Source organism: Chrysemys picta, chromosome 6 (assembly GCF_011386835.1).
Source record: "Chrysemys picta bellii isolate R12L10 chromosome 6, ASM1138683v2, whole genome shotgun sequence".
Lineage (NCBI taxonomy): Eukaryota > Metazoa > Chordata > Testudines > Emydidae > Chrysemys > Chrysemys picta.
The window spans coordinates 32,941,491-32,960,165 of NC_088796.1; the positions used below are offsets into that span (position 1 = coordinate 32,941,491).

Sequence of the window (18,675 nt, forward strand, 5' to 3'; positions counted from 1 at the left end):
AAGTGCAAACAGTTACAAAGCTCGTTTGAAAATTTTTCCATTATTTCATTTTCCTTTAAAAAAGAAACTTCTTGCTGGTAAAATCCTAAGTGACTTTATTTGACTAAAAATAAAAGGGGAAAACATTCAAAGGACAAAAGCATTTAAATGTTAAGTGTTTTTGAAATAATGTAATCTGATGTCTTTTTATACCCAGTAATGTGACTAATAGAAAAAACTTTTATATTTGTTCCTGTTGATATTACTTTGAGTAGGAGGTGGAATTTAGTAGAGGTCATGTCCGAGAGTGCCATGACTGGAAGAGGAGTTGTTTTAGAAACGATTAGTCAATACCAGTTGAAACAATTTTTCTTCTTTGAGGGCTGGTCCCTACCTGCATTGCACACATGAGTACGCATGAGCACCAGGCTCCTGAGACTGGAAAATCTTTCAAGGCGCGTCTGTTGGTCTGCACCTACACCCTGGATCCAACGGCATATTATCGTCTAGGTCAACAAGGCCTAGGCCTAGGGTGGCAAATTTGCTCACTCCACCTCTTCCCCAAATCCCCGGCCTGCCTCCTCCCCCAGGCTCGCCACGCTTCCCTCCTTCCACCTCCCTCCCAGGCTTGCTGCACAAAAGCGCTGGGAGGGAGGAGAAGCGAGTAGCAGCGCACTCAGAGGAGGAGGCGGAGCAGAGATGAGCTGGGGCCGGCGGGCGTGGGGAGTAACCCTTGGGGGGGCAGGGAACTGCTCTCCGCCCCAGCTCACCTCCGCCATCCCCTGAGCGCGCTGCAACTCCCCTTCTCTCTCCTCCTTCCCAGGCTTGCCGCGGGGGAGTGGAGGTGAGCTGGCGTGGGGGGGAAGGGCGGCAATTTTTTCAGGGCCTAGGGGTGGCAAATTTGTTAATCCGACACTGCCTGGATCTCCTCATGCTCAGCACTGAGGGTATAAGGGGAGGTGTAGACCAACCGTCTCTTCAGTTCCTTCAGTGCTACTTGAACTCATTCGGACTCCTCTGTGTCTGCAATTATCCTCTCGTCGTCTTTATCTCTGTAAATATAATTGTACATAGTTCGTTAGTGTTTTACGATATTTTACATAGTGTGGTTTAGTTTTTCCCCACCCTGGGGACCTTCTCTGTCCCCTCTTTTTCAGGAGTAGGACTATACCCAGAATTCCAGGGTTCAAGAACTGTCCTTGCTTCTTTGCAGTCATCGGTGACCCACTAGCCTACCTTAAGGAGGCTCATATCTCCTCCAAGTGCAGTATCTGTTGCTCTTTCCAACTCCAGACCCAAGAGGGACGAAAGCTCTGACTGAGGAGGCAGCTCATCGAGAAAGCTATGACACCCTAGTCAGATCCACGCTGGGGAGCCCTGCTTGTACATCAGGCTCAGTCCTCAAGCAGCGCACCACTGAGCATGAGCTCAGGAGTAGAGGCCAGATCAGATAAACCTAAAGACCTGTTGTCTCAGACATCTCATAAGAGTAAGGGGCACCCTCACAGACATATAAAAACAGATTTCCCCTCTAAACTGCTTCCAGAAGAAGGAATCCCTGCCTGACTCCTTCCAAGTTGGCTGAGTCTTCACACACAGGTCCCAAGGACTTGGGTCTCCCTAAGCCTCCTGACCACAAAGGGAAAGCACAGAGGAGCAAAGCTCCAATGGTACTCGACCCAGTGCTGACACCAGAACCAACCATGACCGCTAGTAAGCCAAAGGACCGACATCTTCCAGCACTGACCAGGAGCTTCAGTTAGGTCTCTCTTTCTCTCTCTCACTCTCTGACAGTACCAGCCTGGCACCATAAGGACCCATCGTCCTCTAAGTGTGTGATGACAACGGATACAGCAGAACTGACACCTGGGTCCTCTCAGACTCTGGGACGGACTGAGACATATTCTACGCTGGGGGACCTTGGCCCTCCTCGACCCACAATCTCCTGTACTATGGGGCACAGTCCTTCTAAGAGACATTTTGACCCCCAGAAAAGAATACCAACTCAAGGACAAGGAGTTACTCCCCTAGTCCATTCACAAACCAGAGGTTCCTCCCACTGGCACCAACAGTACTGCTGATTTGAACCAGAGCTGGCCTTCTCATTGGCTAAATTCAAGGTTCAAGATGAACCATCACCCACCCACCCCAACTCAGGGAGATTAGTTCAGATAGGGCTTTGAGAGTTCTTGGACCCATCCTTCATCCAAGCAAGGTTATCCTCCAAGAGATCGCTGGTACCCAGTGCTTTGGAGTCCCCCCCCAACAAGCCTTCACCCCTTCATACTGGCAGCACAGATGAGATGATCCTTCTTGTATTTGGACAACTGGCTCCTAACAGGCAGATCTCATTTGGAAGTTCAGTTGGAAACCTTGTCCTTGCTCTTCCTCCTGGAAATCTGTGTAAACATGGAAAAGTCTACTCTGACTGCTGCAGAGCTCATAGACTTTATAGAGACAACTCTGGACTTGACTGCAGCAAGGTGTTACCTCCCTGTGGAGATATTCCATGCCATAAGCAGTCTGATAAGTCAAGTCATTCACAAACCCTGAACAATAGTCTGGGTCTGTCTCTCTTTGCTACGTCACATGGCCTCCTGTATTTACATAAAGCAGTTCTCCAGGCTGCATCTCCATTGTCTGCATACCTGGCTCTGGTCAGTACATATGCCAGACAGACACAGAATGAACATTATAGTGATAGTCCCTATCAGCATAAGGTCTTGATAGATGAGCCCGGAACACATGTGCATTGGGGTCCTAGTCTTACCTCCCACCTGACCTGTCACCTGACATGACAATAATCACTGAGGCATCCCTCATACGCTGGGAAGCCCCCATGTGTGGTCATCCAACACAAGCTATGTGGACACCTGGGGAGAGCAAGATGCATATCAATCCCCTGGAACTAAGAGCAGTCAGACAGGCCTGCAATGCATTCCTCCCATTCCTATGATCCTGTCATTGTCCAGATAATGTCAGATAATGTGACGACCATCTTCTATATAAACAAACAGGGAGGGGCAAAAATCCCTCACTGTGTGTGGAGGTGCTCAACTTATGGAACTGGTGTATATAGAACTACATTACAATTTCACCACCAATCATGAGTGGCAGTTACACAATTCAATGCTGAACATCTTCAGTCAGTGGGGAATGCCATCTTGGAACCTGTTCACCTTCCAGATGAACAAGAAGTTCAATACAAAGAACAGGAGTACTTGTGGCACCTTAGAGACTAACAAATTTATTTGAGCATAAGCTTTCATGGGCTACAGCCCACTTCATCAGATGCATAGAATGGAACATATAGTAAGAAGATATATATACATAAAGAGAACATGAAAAGGTGGAAGTTACCAAACCAACTCCTAAGAGGCTAATTAATTAATAAGTTCAATGTATATTGTTGAGAGCAGCACGGGATCAGGACTCTAGTGAGAGTGCCTTCCTACTGTCCTGGACAAGCTACTTGAGTGTATACTTTCCCTCCCATCCAACTACTACCCCAGGTTCTAAGAAAATGCATTATGACAAAGCACGAGTCATTCTCATCACAACAAGTTGTCCCAGACAATTCTGGTTTCTGGTCCTCCTATGAATGTCAGCCCATCAGCATTCAGTCCTTCCTGGACCTGCTAACTCCAGAGAATAGCAGGATCAAACACCCCAGCTTAGAACCTCTTCACCTCATGGCTTGGTATTTGGATGGGCATCAGACCTAGAGTGTTTCAGTTTGGAGACTGTTCAAACTATTTCACTACCCACACGCCTTCCCCTCTGCTTCGGATTGTGACTGGATTCATGGTACAGAAGGAACTGAAGAGGCGGTTGGTTTGCATCTCCCCTTATACTGCAGTGCCGAGCACAAGGAGATCCAGGGTGCAGCAGCAGACCAACCTACGCCACTTGCAAGATTTTCCAGCCTCAGGCGCATGGTGTGCATACGTACCCACATATGGAATACAGATAGGGGACCACACATGTTAAAGAGCTTCCGATTACAGGTAATGATCTCCTTTTATGGAAAATTTTACAGATGCATAGTATCGTATCGTGTGTGTGTGTGTGTGTGGAAAGGAAAGTAAGATCCTGCATTCAGAAGGTGAATATTATATGAATTGCACAAAACTTGTTAGTGACAGTTAAGGTTGTATCAGGACACACCCCACCACTCAAAATCTGAAAAAGTTGGAAATAACAAATTAAGGAAAAAGCCTCCTTGCCACTTTCATATTGCCTACATCACAGCAATAACACACTCCAACATACCATAATGCTTTCACACCTCCAACGGATACCAAAAGCAATACGTATCACAACTTCATCACCCTTGCACTCAAGTGCAAAATCTTCAGAGCGATCTCAGACACTTTTGTATCCGCATATCTAACTGTCACACATTGCATACATTTGGGAAATCATTCTGTCTTAATGTTGCTGATATTAACTTTACCATTTCTGGGAGATGTTTTGGTTTTCCAGATTGGCCATCAAAAAGATATTTTGATTAAAAATTCCTGGCCAGTTCTACCTACAAGTCTTAATTTAATGACCTTCTATCTAGTGGTACAACAAGCACTTCCATATTTGGAGGTATTTAAACGTTGTCCAGAGGTGTATGTCTAAACGATGCAAATTTTCATTTAAACCATTTTGTTTCTGATACATTCTCAGCTGTTCATTTGAAGCATGTAATATGTCTAACTGTATTTCCTTATATCAAATCAGCCCTACCCAGGCCCCGGTGTATTCTCTGATTCTACAGCTGTAGAATTTCTGTGGAATCCACCCCAGCCACAGAATTGTGCTCCAGAAGCTTCCATTTTAAAAAATTTTTGTAGTCTTTATGGTTGTGAAAAAGCTTTAAAAACATGAACTGAGTGTCAAATAATTTATTTAATAATATATATTTTTAAAAAACCTGCTTAATCACAAACATTAAGGCATCTGCAGTAGCAGAGGGATCTACTATATATATATATATATATATATATATATATATATATATATATATATATATATATATAAATTATACTTAATTTATTTTAAGATGATCTCTAGTGGTTTGGGTAAATACTTCTCCATAAATTAGAATAAAGTTAACACTGAAGCAGTAATTAATATGTTTGTTTAACATTACCTGAAAGATACTAAGGGTCTATACTACTTTGGTAAAAAGAAAATGTATAAAATCTGAAATTCTTTGTATTTAAAATGTAGAAATATCAATACTGAAATGTGCCATATTTAGAATTAACAGATATCATCTCCATAATTACATGCTAAATTGTTATATGAAAAGTGTTCAAAAGTCATAATTTATCTCTTGTAAAATAATTTAAAAACTCCTGCTTGGTCACCTCTGGTTCTTATAAAATGGATGGATGATAAATCTAATAGAACACTAGCTAAAATAAGTAGTTGTAAAATATGTAATGATCTTTCTCATCCATAAATGTGTCTGCCTTTTTATTTCTCTGACTACAGCTTTTACATGATCTCGAATGTAAAGATGATCTAGATCCCACCATTTTGCTGTTTTTATCCCATATGTAGAGATGGTAGCTAGGAGTTTAAGGCTGAACACAGCTCCACTTTCTCTGCTAAAAGCAGAGGAGAATTGAGCTCCTCTCCCTAGATTGGATAAGTACTGCTCTCCACATGGTTCCCTTTCCTCATTGGCTAGTGCAGAAAGTGTTCCCCATCCTGTTTCTATTTATTTTATCCACTGACTGTAGCTAAGCAACATAGCTCCTTTGGTCATCTATTTAAGCCTTTGTTCAAAACTACTGAAGGGAAGCTAAGCACATTCACCTGAAATGAATTGATTCCTATGCATGCTGTACTACACAATATTTTCCAAGTGTATTAGGAGTTCAATCCTTTTGTAAATTTTCTTTAATCTTATTACTGAAGAACTAGACCCAAGCCTCGTACAACCTAATTTTATATTATGCTTCCCTGTTACACCATTGTTAATGCAGTGAAAACTGTTTTCCACCTGTACTTGGTGGGTACTGACCAGGTTCAGGGGCCCAAAGAAAGCAGGGTCCTTGGCATATAACTTCGCCTGTCTTTTCCACATGTTCATAGAAAATTAATGTTATGAATCTGCAAATGCTTTTTGCAGATATGCAGTTAGTCATCACTTATCTCATTACAGCATGTCTGGCCATTGTCCCATATGGGTCAAGGGAAGTTTTAATAGCCCTCTCTCTATTTATCAGGATCCATCACAGCCTATTCAATGAAGAAAGTGAAAAAGTTCCTTCTTTCAGTCTCTCTCAAGAAGTCATTAGAAATTGTAACTAGGGCATTCTCACTGTTTGCTTTGTTGTTTTTCACCTTTTCATTTCTAGATTATTTTCTTTCTCATATGCAGGGAAAAGATTTATTGTTCCTTTGTTATAAAATAAAGGCTCTTTTTAGGAGATCTAGTCCTTATTTTAAGCTGTTTTAACAGGGAGGAACCTATCTCTCGTGAGTGCCCCCTGGTCAAGTGTGTGTGCCTGCAGTCCCTCAGTTTGTGGTGACCCCTTTTGTGGTTTCTCAGGTGGCTTTTCAGTGACTCAGCCTCCTGTCCGAGTCTCACACACTGTCTGTATGTGAAACAGAACAAACCCCTTCTGGAATATACAGTCTTTAACTTGTCCTGGCCCTGGTATGGGGCTGTACACCCAGGACTTCTGCCCTGGAGGCACTGTCTTCCTGCAGCCCTCCCTGAGTTCAGTCCTTACTTAGTCCCAGCAGCCAGCTAGGAGTTCTCTCTTGCTCCCCGGGTCCCTGTCAGCACCGAGCTGTCCGTAGTCCTGCTGCTCTTTCTGCCTGCCAGGAACACTGGCTTCTCTTTGCCAGTTCCAGGCAGCAACTGACTGACTCTGATCCTTAAGTTCCTTTTATGAGTCTGCTGGGCCCTGATTGGCTGCTCCCTGTGGCCTCCGTCATTGGTTGCTTCCTTGCAACCACTCTAGACTACTTGGAGGACTTCTCTTCTGCTCCTCTCTGGGATGGGGTGTGGTAGGACCCTGTGGCCTCCAGCAGGGGGCCACTGGGCTTAGTCCACCCCATCACAGCTATACACAGTCCTCAGTCTGTGTGTGGAATTCTTGTTGACAACAGTAGATTGGGAGTGATGTACACAGATTGAGGCCTTCATTAAGTTGTGCCACTACCTTCTATAAAGGCCAGGTTTTCCCCTAGAGCCTTTTGCTAGAAGACCTGCACTGAATGGGCCAACAGGCACTGTACACAGTTGACAACTCCACTCCTCAGGTACAACGGACCTGCTCACTACAAGGAGGCAAAGCTTTCTTGGGAGCCGGTGCAAGACTCTGAATGAACTGCTGCAGAATCTAAGACCCACTATGAAACTCACCTGTTTAAACAGAAATTTACACTTCTTCAACTTTGCTTTTGCTAATATAAATACAAAGCACAGTGTGTATATGTACATAATTTAAGAAATTTGACAATTTTTCCCTAGGTATAGTAAGAGAGAAATACAGAACCACCCATAACAGATGTAAGACATGTTGCTTACTAGAGAGACCAGGTGGGTGAGGTAACATCTTTTATTGGACCAACCTCACCCATCCTGTCTCTCTAATATCCTGGGACCAGCATGGCTATATCAACATTGCAAACAATATATTGTCAACAATGTTACCTCACCCACCTGGTCTCTCTAGCACTTCTGGGAGCTGCTCAGATACTGTTGTGATGAGGGATGCATAAAATCATGAAGAAAACAGAATTTGTTTGTGCAGAGTAGGAGCTCTGTATATATTCTCCTGTAGGGAAGGTGTAAGAACTCACCTGGGAGGTCATGTGCGAGGGCTGAGGGAAGACAGCCTAGCAGGAAGCTCAGGGCTACAGCAGCATTGGTGTGTGTTAGGGAGCCCATGGTAGCCCACTTCAACTAGTCTCTCAACTTCAGATGGCAAGTGAAGTAGACCAGTAAAACAAGCTGCTGGCAAAAATTGTGATCTGACTACTACTAAGATCTTCAGCCCTTAATTGTGGACACACATGGGGCCTTTTGCAGCATATTAGAACATATTACACATTTGCTAGTTCTTGGTTGTGGCCTGGTGTAGTTTCCCAAAGATAATGCATGTTGTACTTTGATCTGCCACTCCGCCACACAGAGTCTGTGTGGTTTACCATTGTCTCTGCACTTTTCATGACTCCATAAAATTCAGACTCATTACTCTGTGTATATAAAGTGAGAGACAGTTTTGAAGACAGACTAATAAAATTTGTAGTAGTGTTTCAGTTTAGTCACTACATAATTGTGTAATGCAGATTTGCTGCATGATGAAATGCTGTTCAGAGAAAATTGATGAGTCTAATTAGATCTTCTATAAACTATGTGTAGTATTGTTTATTTAAAAACACATGTTTCCAAATCTTTTAGTAAACATATCATGCATTCTTCGTGCTGGTATTCAGAATCTTTATTTTATGCTTCACATACAGAACATTTGCTTTATTGTTTTAAAGAGATACAAAGCTAGCATTGCCTTGCATGGTGTCAAGAATCAGAGGGTAGCCGTGTTAGTCTGAATCTGTAAAAAGCAACAGCGGGTCCTGTGGCAGCTTTAAGACTAACAGAAGTATTGGGAGCATAAGCTTTCGTGGGTAAGAACCTCACTTCTTCAGATGTGAGGTTCTTACCCACGAAAGCTTATGCTCCCAATACTTCTGTTAGTCTTAAAGGTGCCACAGGACCCTCTGTTGCTTAAAGCTAGCATTAAGCCTCCAATCTGACTTCCCTTTTATCCATCGATCTATCTATCATCTTTTTCCAAACAAAGAGAATTTTTCACTTGACCACAGCTCAAAGGACAAGGAAGAAGAGGATGACACTGCGCAAATGGTGCTACTACAGGAGCTGTTCCTGGAGCAGCTTCGCATCATGCAGAACTGTTTCTGGACTCAGGAAATCAGCATTGACTGGTTGGAAAGGATTATTCTGCAGTCCTGGAATGACCAGCAGTGGCAAGAGACTTTCAGGATGATGAAGGCAACCTTTTTGGAGATATGTGCTGAATTAGCCCCAAAGCTGCAGGGCAGGGTACCGACCTGTGGTGCCCCATACCCATGAAGAAGCAGGTCATCATTTCTATCTGGAAGCTAGCCACCCCTGAATGCCACTGGTCCATCACCAACTTGTTCAGTGTGAGAAGATCGACTGCTGGGGCTGTTGTCATGCAGGATGCTATGCATACAATATTGTTGCACTGGATTATAAAGCTTGGTGAGGCTCAGGAGATTATTGACCGCTTTACATGCATGGGGACCCCAAACTGTAATGGGGCAGTTAATGGGACCTCTATACTTAATTATTTGCCCCCCCTCCACCAGGACTAAAAATTTGTAAACAGAAAGGGGTAGTTCTCCAGGGGTGCTACAAAGGCTGCTTGACCACTGTGGTAGGTTTATGGGCATAAATTCAGAGTGGTCTGGAAGGGTCCATGATGCTAGGGTCTTTTTGAACTCATTTGCATTTACCTTTAATGGGTAAAGGACAGTTTGTCCCCAGGGTCACTGTAGATATTAATGGTGCGGAGATTGCTCTCGGTATCCTGTGAGACCTGGCTTATCCCTTGCTTCCCTGATTAATGAAGTCATTCACAGGCCACTTGAACAGAAGGAAGAAATTGTTTAACTATCACTTCCATAGTTGTAGAATGATTGGGGAGTGTGCATTTGGCTTTTTGAAAGGAAGATGGCTCTGTTTGTAGAATAGGTTGGAAAATGCAGGGGGGAAAGTGCATAAAATTAAAGCTACATGTATTTTGCACAATATTTATGAGAGTGAGTGGGAAAGTCTTAGGTGGGAGGCTGAGATGCAGAGACTTGCTCAGGAATCCAGCAAGTCATCCAATAGACAATGGAAACAGCCTAGGGATGCTATTGCTCTTACTTTGAGTCTCAGACCTGAAAATGTGCAGCTGTGCGTGCAGCCGTTAGCTCATAAAGGGGAGCAGTGGGATGGATTGTGAGCATTGCAGTCTCGTTTATGTGTGGTGGAATTGGAACATTGTGGCAGTGCTTGTTTTACCTTGTGTCTGTGTCTAGATACTTCTGTAAAACCATATGAATTATTTAAAATTAATGGATTTTCTGTGTAAACTCCATTGATGACTCTTTATGAATGATTTTTAATGGTTTTAAACAATCTGTTATATAGCAGCCAGAAATAAACCTTTAATTAAAACAATAATGAAACCAAAACTCAAATGGAGAGCAGTGGAGGGTGGACTGCAAAAAGGGGAGGAGGGATTCAAGTCACAGGTGAATCTGTGCCTCACACCTACCTTTTCTTGTTTTTGGGCCTGCAGCTTTTGGCACAGTTTGAAGTTATTAGGGACGCTAGCTGGTTCAAAAGAGTTGGCCTTGCATGTGCAATTGTTCTCATTGCCCAGAAGTTCAGTCTGTGAAGGGAATGGCCTCTGGGAGTATGGCTGTGGAGGTACAGAGGGAAGCAAATGCTGGTTGTCCTGTATTGTCCAGGGTCTGCAGAACATGGCTGGTTCTCTGTTTGGAGCCCAGCATTGCCTGCTTCCCTAACATGCACTGCAGCAGAGCTTTCTGGCCCTGTATTGTCTCCAAGAGTTACTTCTGCATCTCCCTGTCTTTAAGTGTCTTTTCCCACAGCAATGTAGTCTCTGGGCACTGTGACAGTGTCTTTGTCCACTCCACCGATTTCTTTGGAGAGCTCCACTTCTTTTCCCTTCTTCGACCTCCACCTCTTTGTTTTCAGTTATTTGGGGGGAGGGGGGAGAGAGGTGTCTGCAATGATGTCTCTGAACATTTCAACCCGAGTTTCTGCCCCCCTCCCCCTCCCCAGATTAGATAGTCACTCAGCCATTGATAAAGGCCTTGTCCTAGAGGGTTTGGCTCTTGCAGATGATTGGCTGTGGGAGCAGGAAAAAAAAAACCTCACAAGTGGTTATTGTTCTGTATTCCAGAGAGGCTGTGCTAGCATTATTTTTAAATGCAGTTCTGACTTTCCCTCCCTCAGATTCTTCCCAGTATTGGGAGCGAATCTCAGAGATGGTAAGTGGTGTGCGCATGAGGAGGGCTGTATTGGGATTTTGTCTGTGCAGTACATGCTGTTCGGGTTTGCAGTGGTGTCTGGGAGGCAGAGTGGGAATTATGTTCCTGGTTTGGGTTTGCAGTTTGGCTCTGTCTTGGAGGTGCTTATACAGTATCAGAGGGGTTACTGGGGGACCTCTGAGGCAAACTGGGCAGCATCCCCTGTAGGCTGTCCTCACTCTGGATGACATTACCCTGAGGCAGAAAATGGCCTTATTCAAAAAGGCAAAAAGGGCAGACCAATGAGATATACTGTGAAGTTATTCACTAAGGTGGTCCCCCTAGATGTGCAGCAAGAGTGGAAGGGAGTTGCAAGCTATTATACCAGGAGGAGTGACCAACCAGCTATTCCACAGAATGTCTGGACCAAAATCAAGCAATTTCTCAGTCTTAGAGTCTGTTCTATCTCCCCTGCAGACATGGTGAAAGTGCAGAGAAAAATAGATAGGGTTCTGCACTGATTGTCTGAGGCATTTTTCTTCTATGTAAGCCTGTGAAAAGCCTTTAAGAGCTTTGCTATTCCTAAGGCAAAGCTCTTTTCCTGTAAGAATGGGTGTAACTGGGAATTTATACCTCAGCGGGGAGCCTTTGTACTTTTACAGGCATGCAAAGTCCAGGTCTGTCTCCAGTAAGCTGAGAATACTGGCCAGACTTTTTTTTCCTGTAGCCATTGTCTCAATAATCAGTTGTATTTTGCACAATTGAATGTTTTCATTATTCAAATCTAAGGCAGGAGAGTGGCTAGGATACAGGCTGCTGGCCACCATTTTGAGCTGGTGAACAGAGTTTGGGGGACAGGAGAAGGAGGGTAGCATTTGCTGGGCAGGAGAGATGCAAAGAGGGGAAAGGAAAATAGGTAGATAGACATGTGGCTTTTCATAGACTTATAGAATATTAGGGTTGGAAGAGACCTCAGGAGGTCATCTAGTTCAATCCCCTGCTCAAAGCAGGACCAACACCAACTAAATCATCTCAGCCAGGGCTTTGTCAAGCCAGGCCTTAAAAACCTCTAAGGATGGAGATTCCACCACCTCCCTAGGTAACCCATTCCAATGCTTCACCACACAAACAACAGAGCAATGGGAAGACATGCGTGTGGCACCATGAATGAAAATGGAGAGAAGCTTGCTCATTTCTGTAATATGAATGACTGAGTCATTGGTGGAACCCTATTTCAACATCATGAAATTCATAAGCTGATGTTGTGTTCTCCAAATGGCAGAGATAAGAACCAGATTGACCATATCATGATCAATGGTAAATGGCGACGCTTACTGACAGATGTGAAAGTGAGAAGCGGTGCAGATGTTGGCAGCGACCACCACCTGTGACAGCCTCCTTCAAGCTAAAACTGAGAATTGTTGGTCCACCAAACAAGGGACATAGATGTTATGACATTGACAAGCTGAAGTACCCCAAAATACAGAAAGCCTTCATTCTGCAGTTAAAGAATAGGTTTCAAGCACTTGCAGACCTTAATGAAGAGGAGGGGAATGCAGATGAGGAGATAAACAAGAAGTGGGATAAAGTAACAGAAATGTATAAACAGAACAGTGAAGCCCGTCTAGGCTACAAGCAAAAGAGAAGGAAGGAGTAGATTACACATGGAAAGCCATAGAAACCAGATGAGCCTCGAAGAACAAAGTTTTAGACACAGAATCCCAGAAGCTAAAGGACAAATACCGCGAGCAGTATAGCAAGGCACACCGGGAGGTCAAACGCCTTGTGAGAGAGGACAAACAGCATTATATTAATAATCTGGCAACACAAGCAGAGATGCAGCTGCTCGTGGTGTACAAGGAACCATCTACAAAATGACACGGCTTACAAGTGGTAAATGGCAGACACCAACAAACACTCTCAAACAAGGACACCTACTAACAAATGAAAAATAACAAGAAATGTGCTGGACAGAGTATTTCAGAGAATTGCTGAATAGGGAGCCACCTAAAGAGGAAGCAAACATCCAGGAGGCAGAAGAAGATCTTGATATCAACACAGACACCCCAACTAAGGAAGAGATCATTCAAGCCATCAAATCCTTAAAAAATGGGAAAGCTCCTGGCAAGGATAACTTGATAGAGTTCTCAGAAAAGAGCAAGCTGGTTTTCTGAAAGGGCATGGCTCCACGGACCAGATCTTCATTCTACGAAACATAATAGAACAGTGCTTAGAATGGCAACAACAACTCTACATAAATTTCATAGACTTTGAGAAGGCTTTTGACAGCGTTCACATATGCACATTCTGCGGGCATATGGAATTCCTTTCTGTATAATCAACGTCATCAAAAGCTTCTATTTCAACTTTACATGCAGTGTTGATCACAGTAAGCTCAGTTTTGATGTCAAAACAGGAGTACATCATGGGTGAGTCATGTCTGCAATCCTCTTCAACATTGCCATCGACTGGGTAATGCAGCGTACAACAAAAGACATACCAAGAGGCATTAAATGGACACTCTTCTCATCCCTTGAAGACTTGGACTTCGCAGATGATGTTGCTCTTCTATCACATACCCAACACCATATTCAAGAAAAAACAACTCGACTCAACGCATTTAGCCAACAAATTGGACTGAAAATCAACTGCAATAAGACCGATATCATGACCTTTAATATTGCCTCACCATTACCAGTACGGATAGATGATTGTTCTTACCAGTGTACAAACATTCACATAGTTGGGCAGAACCATCAGCCAGGATGTTGGAAACAAGCCAGGACATCCGGAACAAAATCAATAAAGCCAGGAACACCTGCAGGAGCTTAAATACAGTCTGGAAAATCATCAAAATACACCAAAACCAAACTCAAAATTTATCAGAGCTGCGTACTTTCAACACTACTTTATAGTGCTGAATGCTGGAGAATGAGAAAGTATGACATGCCCAAACTGTCTTCATTCCATGCAACCTGCCTCAGAAAACTCCTCCATGTCTTTTGGCCCAGAACAATCTCAAACCAAGATCTATTGACACATTGCAGCCAAGAGGATCTGAGCACCATCATTGCTAGGAGGCGTTGGAGATGGATTGGGCATTTGCTTCAGCTGGAAATTGATTCCATCACCAGAGTAACAATAAGATGGATACCTGAAGGCAAGTGAAATCGAGGCCACTCAAAAACAACATGGTGAAGAGCTGTGGAAGCCGAGCTGAAAAAACCTGGGGCACAGCTGGGAAACTATTGAAAGACCTGCCAGAAACAGACAGGAGTGGAGGAGCTTCGTCACTTCCTTAAATGCCAGAGGTGTAATAGGAACACGATGATGAATGCACATCGAGAAGCAAATGTAGACATACCCAAGTTAGCATAGATCTAGCTAGATCAAAGCTAGCTTGAGTAACAATGGCAGTGAAGCCACGGCACTGCAGGTGGCTGCACCAGTTAGCCTTGCCTGCCAAGGATCCTGGGGATAAATACTTGAGCAGCCATTGTGGCTTCATTGCTTTTAGTTTTCTGATGGTTGATATTATAGAAAATGGTGAACCTGTGACGGAAACCCTAGAGTTAGCAATGACCAACTGACATTCTCTTAAACAAAGCTTGTCCCTGTCTATACTAGGTGCTGAGTCATGTTTAACATCGTTAGTTTATAATAAATTAACAAGCTATTTTACTTTCTAACATGATTTATTTTCTTAGTATAGGTATGGCCAAAGTTCTTCAGAGGAGGTGGAAATTTAGTGCAGTGGTTTATGCAGAGCTTCTGGTCCTAAGTGTATATCTACACTGCAGTTAAACACGCAGGGGTTGGGCTAAGGGACTGCAGTGTAGACGCTTAGGCTGGAGCACAGGGTCTAGGACCCTGTGAGGAAGGACCTCAATTAAAACAGTCTCTTAGTCTAAGCCCTGCGAGCCTGAGTCAGCTGGCATTGGCCAGCTGCAGGTGTCTGTGACGTTGTACAGTCTATATGGTTTTATAAAAACATGAGAATAAGTGATCTAATGTAACTGGAATTTGCTTCATGCAAAAGGTCTCTTGTAAGGTATCATTACAAAGCTTATACTCTACTGAGTGTGATCATCCGATTTGTATAAATGTACCACTCTTGTATCTGAAACTAGAAATATGAAATATAACTCTGAGGGCCTATTGTAATTATGCAAAGTGTGGGCCATTAATGGTGGTTTGGAATCTTGATGATTCCCATTAACCAGGACCATTGTCTGCAGATGGCTGTGTTTACCTGTTAGTCTTCCTGTATATGTGTGTGCTGGCAAGTGGATAATGAAGTCTTGCAGTGACATGTGATCATGTCACCTGAACTGGAATCCATCTTTAACCTGGTCCTTTTCCAGTGGGGGGGGGGAGGTGGAAACCCAGAGGGACAAAGGGTTCCCGCCTTAGGCAAAAGATATATAAAAGGGTTGAAGAGAACAAAGGAGAGAGAGGAGCCATCATGAAGAATTCCCTAGCTCTCTCCTCAGCTGGAACAAGAGCTGTACCAGGGAAAGAATTGTGCCCAGGCTTGGAAGGTGTCCAGTCTGAGAAAAAGCTTACTGAAGCATCTCTGAGGGTGAGATTATCTGTATTCAGTTTGATTAGACATAGATTTGCGCATTTTATTTTATTTTATTTTGCTTGGTGACTTACTTTGTTCTGTCTGTTACTACTTGGAACCACTTAAATCCTACTTTCTGAATTTAATAAAATCACTTTTTATTCATTAACTCAGAGTATGTATTAATACCTGGGGGAGCAAACAACTGTGCATATCTCTCTATCAGTGTTATAGAGGGCGAACAATTTATGAGTTTGCCCTGCATAAGCTTTATACAGGGTAAAACGGATTTATTTGGGTTTAGACCCCATTGGGAGTTGGGCATCTGAGTGCTAAAGACGAGCACTCTTTTGTGAGCTGTTTTCAGGTAAACCTGCAGCCTTGGGGCAAGTTATTCAGACCCTGGGTCTGTGTTGGAGCAGATGGGAGTGTCTGGCTCAGCAAGACAGGGTGCTGGAGTTCTGAGTTGGCAGGGAAAACAGGAATAGAAGTAGTCTTGGTACATTGGGTGGCAGCTCTCAAGGGGGTAGACATATCCCAAGGATACATTTACCCAGTCCACAACAGTGAGCCTCCAAGGCCAGGTCGGCAGACTCGGGCTCATGAGGCTCACGCTGTAGCACTAAAAATATCTGTGTAGATGTTGTAGCTCAGGCTTTGAAGCTTACGGATGGGGCGGCCTCCCTAGGTTTCAAAGCCCAAGGTCCAGCCTGAGTAGCAACTGAAAAGCACTGTCTACACTTCTAATTTTAGAGCAGTACCATGAGCCTGAGTCTGTCAACCTGGGCTCAGAGGCTCACTGCCACTGGCTGTGTAGATGTATCCTAAGGAGCAAATAATTGTGCAAATTAGCTTTCATGGAAGAGCAGAGACAGGGAACGGGCACAGGATAGAAACCCTCCCACCCCAGGGAACTGCTGGCAACCCACAGATAAGGAAACACTGACTTTGTTAATCTACAACTGTAGGCATTAAAATGACTGCAATTCAGCTATCTGAGTGGTGAAATCTTTACATAATTGTTTTCTTTTGCTTGTTTTGTATTTTCACAGTTAGTTTCTATGTGAATAAAATATACTGCAAATATGTGACTTAGACATAACCCATCATTACAGGATGACTCCAACACAGTCCAGACATTATATTTGTCACATACGTATCATAAGAGTAATATATGGGGTATTTCCAAAATCTACTAACGATAGCTGCCTTGTTTTAATAAGTAGTTTCTCTTGTGGATGCTTAAATGTATTTTGAGAAATTTAGAAAAAAGTATACAAATAGTTATGCATAATATACATATTTATAGCGAGTGAAATATTTACAGATTATAGGCAGAGTGGTGTTTTAAAATATTTAAATGAGAGCATCAACTTGAAACCTAGTCAGTTCCAAAAGATAAATTTAGTTTCAGATACTACTCATGCCCCTAAGTTTCACTATCAATGTTCAGTTTGTTTTGGTTTGGTTTTACAATGACATTTTTCTGTTGTAAATATTTTTCTCTTATTTTGCTGTAGAGAGGCCCACACAAAGAGTGGAAACTGACTGTCAAACACAAAAGAGGGAAAGAGCGAAATTTAATTGATGTATATTAGAACTTCCTTGTCTTTTAGGTTTTCTTTAAGTACAAAACGATTATATTGTAACCTCAGTCCCCTTTTTGTGAAGATATTGGTTTTGGGGTCCAATCTTGCCTCTAACAGGAATTTTGTCATTGATTAAAATGGGAGCAGGATTGGATCTGAATTAAATTAAATTGCATTTTATTTTATTCTGGTTTGCCTTAAACAAAATATGGAATAATTGCATAATTTTCTGCATGTGCACACAAAACCCTTCCATCTCTGCATGTACTTAATGGGTAGTAGAGAATGACAAAAGCACAGTAACCTGCTCACAGGAAGCCAGTGAACATCCCAGTTATAGGCTTTATTGGACAGACTGGTTATTGGTTTTGTACTGGAGTTATAAAGCTGATTTTCTTCATGTTTCGATAGGCCTTTGTCAGTAATCCAATATCCATTTCTCTGGACTATACAGAGAATCTGACATTATCACATTTTATAAAGAGATATTTATAACGCCATATGATAGGTTTGGAATTTCTGGAAGGACATAAAATCCTGTTTGCTTACAAAACAAAGTATTTCAGATGTTTTTTGGGGTGGGTAAATTCACTCTATTTCTTTTGTTGCATAATCACTGTTTTCAGCAAGATAATTGAGATGCAGGCATTTATTTTTAAAATACTCCTACACAGGAAAAAGGTTAGGTACATTCTAAAGTTTTGTTATATTTTTGCTGACTGACTTGTGCTGCTAAAATGAAATAGGGTTGTTTGTTCTTCATAATGTTGTGTTTATTTGAAATTAAATACATTCTAAGGTGTGTATGGAAATATTTTGTCTGAATAAACCTGAAACATCCTTTGTGTGTTAAGAAATGTAATATTTTTATCAAACCCATTTTATTGAATTCCTATAGTATTGAATAGCAACTAGGTCATGTGGGTCCTATGGAAATGTAGTAAAGTTATATAGAAATTGCTTTGAAAATACAGAATAGAAAATATCGTTGCTATAATTTTTGTTTTTTCTTTCTTTTAACTATCCGATAGAATTCTATGGGAGGTGGGGGATACAGTTCTCTTTAGAATTCTACTAATTCCAACCCTATTGAAAGGTTATCATTTTCTATTAAACTCTGTAAAACTTTCTCAACAGGGACCCTTTCCTTGTCATATCTTTGCTTTTTATTACCCTTTCATATAAACACTAATTACTCACTGGTTAATATGTTATAATCAGAGGTCATAGATGGATATTAGAGTATATAAGCAGGAGGTCTTTCCTTTTCTAATCATTAATTAAGCGGTTTCACAATCCAATGTTTGAGACATCACTATTCATACCCATGGAAATAGTTCTACTTATCCACATTTCTCCTGCATTTTCTATGGTATATGGAATTCTCCTTCACTTCCTGTCCTAAACTACTGTTACATCGCTGCTGCCTTTCCATGGTAAGTGAAAGTTGAAATGTCGGTATTTATAGCCAATGTCCCCAGATATCTGGGATTA

The 18,675-nt window shown here is 42.4% G+C and overlaps 1 protein-coding gene across 3 annotated transcripts in view; it reads left to right on the forward strand.

Moving 5' to 3' along the window:
* Positions 1 to 18,675, forward strand: part of ITGA2 (integrin subunit alpha 2) — a 100,272-nt gene that overhangs the window by 27,855 nt on the left and 53,742 nt on the right. The window lies entirely within an intron of this gene.